This window comes from Ursus arctos, unplaced genomic scaffold, assembly GCF_023065955.2.
Source record: "Ursus arctos isolate Adak ecotype North America unplaced genomic scaffold, UrsArc2.0 scaffold_1, whole genome shotgun sequence".
NCBI lineage: Eukaryota > Metazoa > Chordata > Mammalia > Carnivora > Ursidae > Ursus > Ursus arctos.
In genome coordinates, this window is record NW_026622763.1 from 55,383,200 (window position 1) to 55,391,631 (window position 8,432).

The 8,432-nt window shown below is 47.5% G+C and overlaps 1 protein-coding gene across 1 annotated transcript in view; it reads left to right on the top strand.

The window, feature by feature from the left end:
- LOC113248248 (uncharacterized) overlaps positions 1-7,374 on the top strand; it is a 144,974-nt gene extending 137,600 nt beyond the window's left edge. Inside the window, exons 8-9 of the mRNA XM_057315990.1 lie at positions 6,628-6,787; positions 7,163-7,374. The gene's annotated coding sequence lies outside the window, so the exon portion shown is untranslated. The remainder of the gene's footprint in view (positions 1-6,627; positions 6,788-7,162) is intronic.
- Positions 7,375-8,432: the final 1,058 nt, after the last annotated feature.

Genomic DNA, 8,432 nt, shown 5'->3' on the forward strand with positions numbered 1-8,432 from the left:
GACTCTTGGAAGCCATCCCTCTTCCCCGAAGTGGCCTAAAGCTGAGCTGGGTGCTTCTGTTCTGTGCTACCACAGCCAGGCTGTCACCACTTGCTTGTCTCTTTACCCTGTTTTCTATCAATTCCTTATGGTCAGAGATTGTCCTTCGTTTTTGTATTTCCAGTATCTAGTACAGTGCCAGGAAACATTACACAATGTTTGTTGACTAATTCCTTAATTGAAGAACGAATGAGCCAAAATAATTCTTTAGTTGGAATTGTTATTTCAGAACTATTAATAACAGGAGCTGACATTTGATTGACACTCCACAAAAGTTTTGTTAGTTAAACTTCACAAAAGTATTTGGGGGAAAATCCTTCCTCATTAGAAGCATTAACGTTTTAGGAACCACAGTTCTTTGTAATGACTCTCCCAGCCAGCCAGGAGTACCCTGAAAACTATATTGATGAATGTAGATTTCTGTGTGAAAATGATAAAGTAACAATTTATTTGTATTTCTATGTCATAAACCAGCTAAGATGATGGCAGAGAGGGTATTAGCAATATACATGAGGTGTTCCTTGGGGTCGGAGAAGGTGCCTACAGAAAAAGTCATCTGTTGTGTTTGGGGTGCCATATAATTTAAAAGTTAATGGGAGGCGCCTGGGTGGCTCGGTTGTTTAAGCAACTGACTCGACTTCAGCTCAGGTCATGATCTCAGGGTCTTGAGATCAAGTCCCGCATCAGGCTCCACCCTGAGCTCCACCTCCTCCATGCTCAGGGTGGAGCCTGCTTGAGATTCTTTCTCTCCCTCTGCCCCACCCCCACCACTCACATGCATGCTGTCTCTCTCAAAAAAAAAAAAAAAGGTTAATGAGAGTGCTCTAATATTTATTCTGGCATGAAAAGCATAAACTGGATTGGTAAGGGCAGATCAGGATATATGTTCACCCTAGTTATATTAAATAAGAACCATTTGTCAAGCTAAGTGGCCTATGGTATAGAAAGGATGGATGGGCTGTCCCTGGGTTGATGGGAGGGAAGGGACCCTCATTGTGAATGGAAGACTTGAGAGGAGACCGGCAGTCCAAGAGCCCAACTATGTCTCCCGTTGGCCTGACTACGCCCTACTGAGTGGATGAAACTTTTCAGCTGGTCCCTGCAGGTGGAGCAACTTCATGCACTCTGTGGGCAGAGGTCCGATCAGCTGCTCATCAGCTCACAAACCCAGAATGCTGCTTGGAAGGACCCATCCTGTCAGTTGTGGGAAGATGGCTTCCTTGACCAACGCTAACTGAGCTAACACCTTCCTCTCGCCTTCTGTGCTCCTCATCAAAATGGTTGGGAAGGGGCAGGGGCTGTAGCACAGCAGCTCATTGATACCACATGCCTCCCTCAATGTTTCCAGTGTGTTCCTACTAGCCTTGGAGAAAAAGGAAAAGCTACGTTATCGTAATAAGAACTTTCTATTAAAACCACTGCAAATACTATTATTTGAGAGATGAAGAAACTGAGTCGTGGAGATACGAAGACATCTGCCTGTAGCGAGAACCAGTGGGGAGATTCCTGAATCCCAGTCAGGGGCACTTCCCACTGCAACTCACAGTTTCCTGGAAACCCTGCAGGAAGACCGCCCTGCCTTCATTTAACTTGCAAATAAGCTTGAAATTTTCAAGAGACAAAAGCCTGACATTGGCTCTTTGTTTCCTGCAGGTGTGGTTACCTCAGGCTGTTTTTTAAGGCTGGTTCTCTGCGTAAATGGGACTCTGTGCCCCTCACCACTGCAAGTCTCCCAGATGCCTGTGTTGCTAGAGAGCTCCAGGACACCGACTGGCATTATTTAAGTTTTCATTCAAAATCTCCTTTAGGGTGACTTCTGTGCACCTGAAGTGCCCGTTCAAGAAGACCAACAAATGGCTGAAGACAGATTTTTCAGCCAGAGGAAAGAATTATTACCTTACCATCAGTCTAATGAAAACAGAGGTGAAATACCAACCTGCACCAGAAAAACAGCACGCCAAGCCATCCATCACGCTCAGCCGCGCTGAGCAGAACAGTCTAACTGATGCCGCCTGACTTTCCTGCTTTACAGCATCGAAGGGAGAGCTGGGACCTTCTCCCACAAGTTTCTGTCAGATAAAGACCTGGACAGGATTCCTTTAGGGCCATTCCCTCTCCCGATCTAAATGTTCTTTTCTTAGTAGCCCCAGACAGCGGTAGCTTCTTAGGGATCCATTTCTCACTTGCATGCTCCAAGCTGGTGTCCCCTTCCAGCACCTGCTTTCTACCCCCGGTTCTGCTCAACACCTCCCGGGGGCAACGTTCTTTCTCAGGGCCAACCAGCCAATCATTCACATAATCAATCATTCAATCTAAGTGCCTGCCCACTATCTAGCAAGCCCTCTGGGTAGAGAGATGCAAGGCCCTGTCTTCTAGGAGCTCAGAGTCTAGGGGAGAAGATACAAATCTTGCCCATGTACAGATATTCTTTCACTTTCTGCATATATCATCACTCATTTTGCCTTAACAATATCCTGTGAAGTAGAGGAGGCTCTAGTAAACTCATCTTCGAGAAGAAGCAGCTATGCCTTCTATAGCGGAGTCACCCTAAGTCATAGATGGAAGAAACCTAGAGCTCTGAATATTTTTGAATATGTAATTAGACTTCAGTCTACCAACCCCAGCTCAGTGATTTCCCTTCACTATATGAGACTTCTTTGATTCTGTTTTCAGATTTCCCCTTTTCTTCTAGAAATCGAAAAGTCAAATCTTTTGTAGCACCTACCAAGTCAGCCCGCATGGGAGGCCCTCCACCCCAGCATTACTCCTTATCATCCCCCCACCCCCCGTCGGAAGTTAGTGCTTTGACATCTTAGGCAATCTTCAGAACTTCCAGCCTGTGTCCTTAGATTGGGTAGCAGCTCTTGGGTATGGGTCCTCCAAAATCTACAGCCCGAGGCAAGTACAAAGAATATGGCTCCTGGTTCAAGACACGACTCTACTTTGTTCAGGATTCTCAGCCCATGGGGTCTTAAGCCTTCACTGTGTCTAAAGATCTGGGTCTTCTAGCAGAGTGATTCTGGCAGGAAACGCATCACTCCTCCTGGTGACTGTGCAGTTAGCTGATGGAACCAGGTGGTGCTGAATCCTTTACAACAGCCGAACAGAAAGAACCCAGTGCTTACCCAGGGCAGCACAGCAGGGAATTTCTGGGTGGCAACAGAATATATAATCCATCCTTAGTATGTGGTTCCTCGTTTCTTCTATTGCATATGGCTTGCATCCAAAAATTCATTTTGCTAGCATTCTGATATTTGTATGCTAAATGCCCCCAAGTCAAACTTAAATGTCGATTTTTCACCTTGAGTCTGTTTATTAGAAAGCATAATGCATGTTTATAAAGAAAAAATTTCAACAGATATTTAAATGTATAGTAAATTAAAAATAGTCAACTTGTTTAAATACAATGGTATGTTTTTGGCTGGCAGGGCCAAGGAAGGCCAGAAAGCCAATTTTCTAGTTCCTAACTCAGCATCACTCACAAATACTTGGTCTTGTAAAAGAGATGTGACAACCTAATGAACCAAATCCTTACCTATGCCCTTACCTTTCAGAAGAAAAAATCCTTATGACCTTCACTGGCTCACAACCTGGTAGTAAAATCCTTTAAGCAGGGACTGTATTTACAAACCTCTTTGGGTTTTGCAAAATGGGAGACTTCAGAGTGATTGCTCTGAATGCCTGGTTCTATGTTTGCAATGGTGGATAAAAGAAGCAATGTACATTTTGTTAACACTGGTCTTGCAAGGAACATGTTTAAAGAGCTCTAGCATGTTGTAAAATCATGTCTGTTGATCTCTGAAATAATCGTAATAGAAACAAAATTTAATATGAAATATATCTGTGGACTGCTGATGATTCATATAACACATGCACTAAGCATATGTTAGCTTGTTTAATACTTGCAGCAATTCCACAACGTGTTAATAACTCCAACAGACAAGTGAAGAAACTGAACTAAGACTCTACATCTAGTCAGTGGCAAAACTACTACGCGGACCCACATCTTTCAGAGATGGTCATACTCTGTGTTTAACTCCCAAGAAACCGATGAATACGTGAAAAAATGCTGACTGTAGCAGAGGATATCCCTTTCCAGGGAACAGAAATACCCTCTCTCCTATCCTTGGCAGCTCTTTCCTGGCATCACAGGACCTGAGAAGCTGTCGTTATTTAGAAATCTGCAAAGCAAGAGTGAATAGTATCACAAGACGCTCCGTGCAGACCATGGTAAGGACAGAAAACACAAGTCCTACACACACACACGTGTGCACACACATGCACTGCGCACACACAACCTCTGAGGACTGGAGTGACGCCCCCCTTGTGTCTGGTGCACCTCCCCCGAGGGCACCCTTTTAAACTTGGGCTTTGCTGTATTCCCGCAGCAGGTAGGTTTTGCAAACAAATTTCTTAGTATACTAGTGAGTCTGACTTAAAAAACAAAAGGTGGGGGTGACGAAGTTTCTTGGTTTTCAAAACAAATGTTTGAGAGAAATGCAAAGGTAAAACAGAGGGAAAAGGGCATTGTGACCATCTATCAAAGACTGTCTCAAACTGACTTCGGAAGTTTCTTGCAGGACTTGGGCTCCTCGGGACATTGGGCTAGCCTCCTTTTTCCTCCCAACACTCTTCCCAAAAGGTGAGGAAACATTGTGTCTCAATTATCTGCACTTATTTAAGCAGCTGAATGCCTGGCGGCAGCCACTTTTGCTCTTCCTAAGCCTCTTGGAGCCGTCTGGCCATCACCCCTCAAGGACGTCCATCATTCATTGATTTCCATTGCCTCTCACACTCACACTTCGCAGATGCACGCACTTTGAAGCAATAAGTTCATTTTACTGGAACCGTGTCTAACCATATTAACATCTCACCCACTGTGGCTGGTCCGTAAAATGCCCAATGATAAGAAGAGCTGGGATTTGGGACTTTCCGTGGTTGTGAAACGTGGAAGTAATCCCGCTGTCAAGGCAAAGACAAACTTCACCTGTGCTCCGTCGGATCCCTGGCGCTTATGAGCCCGAAGATAAGGTTACACCGAGAGAGGTGCTGAAACCTGGGAAACCGAACCAACCCAAGGGCCACGTTCATTAAAGCAGAGCTCGGCCGAGCGGGGCTTCGCAGCGAGGGACCCGAGCCTCCCCAAACGTGTGCAGTTCAAGATCAGCCCCAGTCAGCCCTCACCCGTGGCTGAGCGGCCCCCGAAGCCCCGTGGGAAGCACACGCTGCGCCTTGCTGGCACCCGCCCAAATGCCTGCGGCGGACTTCGACCCCCAGCCGTAAGCGCCGCGGGATTTCAGGCCCGAGTGAAGCTCGCGACTTTCACGAGCAATGACAAAACGTGGAGATCAGAGAAAAGGAAGGAAGGGCCGAAACGTCAGTCCCCTGCCAAGGACAAACCGCGACGCCGGGGAAGTGGGCGGCGCCTCCCCAGCTGGGCCTGCGCCTCGGGGCAGAGCCGAGCGTCCGGCTCGCCCTCGCGGGTCCGTCGCCTCCTCACGTTTCCCACGGTCTTGTTAGGAAGCTCTAGAGCCCCCCGAAACGGCTCTTCCCGTAGTACCATGGCCTCCCCTCGGGCGTCTAAACCCTCCCTGCCCAGTCCCGAGCCGTGGCCGCCAGAGAATTCTGACGTGGGACAAACACGAAGACCAGTTTTCCTCTCGTGGCGGAGCTGGAACCGAGCCCCTAGGTGCGAAGGCTGTTCCCACGGCAAGCGTGTGCGGCCTTGACCAGACACGGCGTCCTTGCAGCCCTGACCTCTGTGCACCTTCGGCTCGCGAGGCTCCAGGCGTGCGGCGCGCACGGCCGGCAGCCCAGTGTGGCGCGGAGGCGGGCTGGTGTGCAGTGTGTGCCGGCGGAGCCCCTCGGGCGTGCGGAGGGACGGGCCGCGCGAGCGCTGGGCCAGGGGTCCTGCCCGGCCCGGACGGGGGCACCCCGCCGCCTAGGAGCTCTGGAGTCTGCAGCTGTGGAGAGCGATTTCAAAACAGAAATTTCTTCCGCTTGCATTCTCTTTCTGGCATGTCTACGACTCCTGCCCCGAGCTCAGTCACTATGGGCTTCTTTGGCTAGGGTGCTGTCACCTGGAAAATAGTTACTTTAACTGCTAGTTATACCAGTAGCATCCAGAGAACAAGGCCCCCAAAGAACTGAGTCAAAACACCACCACCATTGTCGGTATCATTATCACGGGATAAACGTGTGGCTCTTCTGCCTTCCCCTGTGAAGGTCGATTCTAAAACAAAAATCTTTGGTAACATCTCGGCTTCTTCCACAGTTTGGCTATTGTGGACATTGCTGCTATGAACGTTGGGGTGCATGTGCCCCTTCTTTTCACTACGTCTGTATCTTCGGGGTAAAAACCTAGTAGTGCAATTGCTGGGTCGGAGGGTAGCTCTATTTTTAATGTCTTGCGGAACTTCCATACTGTTTTCCAGAGGGGCTGCACCTTTCCATACAGTGCCAGAGGGTCCTCCTTTCTCTGCATACTCGCCAACATTTGTTGTTTCCTGTCTTGTTAATTTTAGCCATTCTGATTGGTGTGAGGTGGTATCTCATTGTGGTTTTGATTTGTATTTCCCTGATGGCTAGTGATTTGGAGCATTTTTTCGTGAGATGTCCTTCAACAGAAGAATGGATAAAGGAGATGTGGTCCATATATATAATGGAATATTACTCAGCCATCAAAAAGGATGAATAAAAAACCATTTGCACCGACATGGATGGAACTGGAGGGAATTATGCTAATGAAGTAAGTCAAGCAGAGAAAGACAATTATCATATGGTTTCACTCATATGTGAAATATAAGGAATAGTGCAGAGAACAATAAGGGAAGAGAGGGAAAACTGAATGGGAAGAAATCAGAGGGGGAGAGAAACCATGAGAGACTCTGGACTCTGGGAAACAAACCGAGGGTTGCAGAAGGGAGGGGGGTGGAGGGATGGGGTAACTGGATGATGGGTATTAAGGAGGGCATGTGTGGTGATGAGCACTGGGTGCTATATGCAACTAATGAATCATTGAACACTACATCAAAAACTAATGTTGGCTAATTGAACTTAATAATAATAATAAAAAAATCTTTGGTAACTGAAGTCACCTACTTTCCTGTTCTTTCACTTCCAGGCATAAATGTCCAGCAGAAACACGAGATGGGGTCGTGTGCTCCTTGTGTCACATACAGTCCTTCTGCACGTTGCTCCAGACCCATCGGTGTTTGCCTTGGTATTGTTTTACTCAACCAGCTTATGATAGCTGAAATTTATTCCATGTTGAATTATTAGCGTTGCTTTAAATCATTAAAATGGTCATTTAAAATAGTCTTTAAAGCAGAAAAGGACACAGACTAGTCTCTCTGGGCCTCCTGGTCCAAAGTGCTTTTATTATTAATTGACAACAAGAACAAACCACAGTCCTACACCCATTTATTGATGTGCATAATTGATGGTCCCTCCCTCACCTTCCTCGTCCTCAGGCTCTGGCCTCATGTTCTACTTCTCCTCGCACTCTGCGCTCCAGCCCACTGACCTCTGACTGCTCCTGGGCAAATGAGTCTTGGCCCTTGTACCTACTTCTTCAGTCTGCCTGTTCTTTCCCGGCATGTGCACATCTCACCCCCTCACCTCTTCCAGGCCTTTGTTCACATGTCACTATCGTAGGGACACCGTCCCTGGCCACTCCCCCTAAAGCTCCTTCTGCACCAGACACTTTCCGTCTTCCTTTCCTGCCTTCTTTTTCTCTTAAGCATTTATGCTACCCTATAAATATATATTCTATGCGTTTTATTTCCAGCTAGTTTTAGTGTGTGTTTCTCCAAACAGAAGAGAAAAACAGAGAGCAGAGGGGTTCTGCTTGTTCTCCCTGTTGCATTAGGGCCTGGCACATGGTCTTTAATAGGGAGTTCTGAGTGAGTGAAAGCATGATTTGGGGCCAGGCTCTGTGCTGGCCACTCATGATCAACCCAACATGCTTTCTCATTACGAGGAGGTTATAGTCCCATGGGAAAGACAGATATTAAGAAATCAAGACAAAATATGCTTCCTGCAGGGAGCTGGCTGTGAGAGCAGAGAGCAGGGGAGTCTTAACCTGGTCTCCCTGCAGAAGGGACATTCCAGCTGAGACCTGAGCCTATGGTAAGCTGGAGGCAAGAGAGAATATGGTGGGTTCCAGGTGTATACTGCCGGGTTGTGAGAAGCAAGAAGAGGCCATAGGTGCAATGACGCTCAAGGCGGGGAGGGGGTGGCTCGGGCAGCCCTCGCCAGCGGTCCAGAGGAGACTGAACGATGGGGAGCCATGCCGGGTCTTAAGTAGGGAAGCTACATGATCCAGAATAGCATTTTAACCAGATTTGAGAGAAGACGCAAAGCTGAAGTGAAGTAGACCTCAGTGCGTGCAG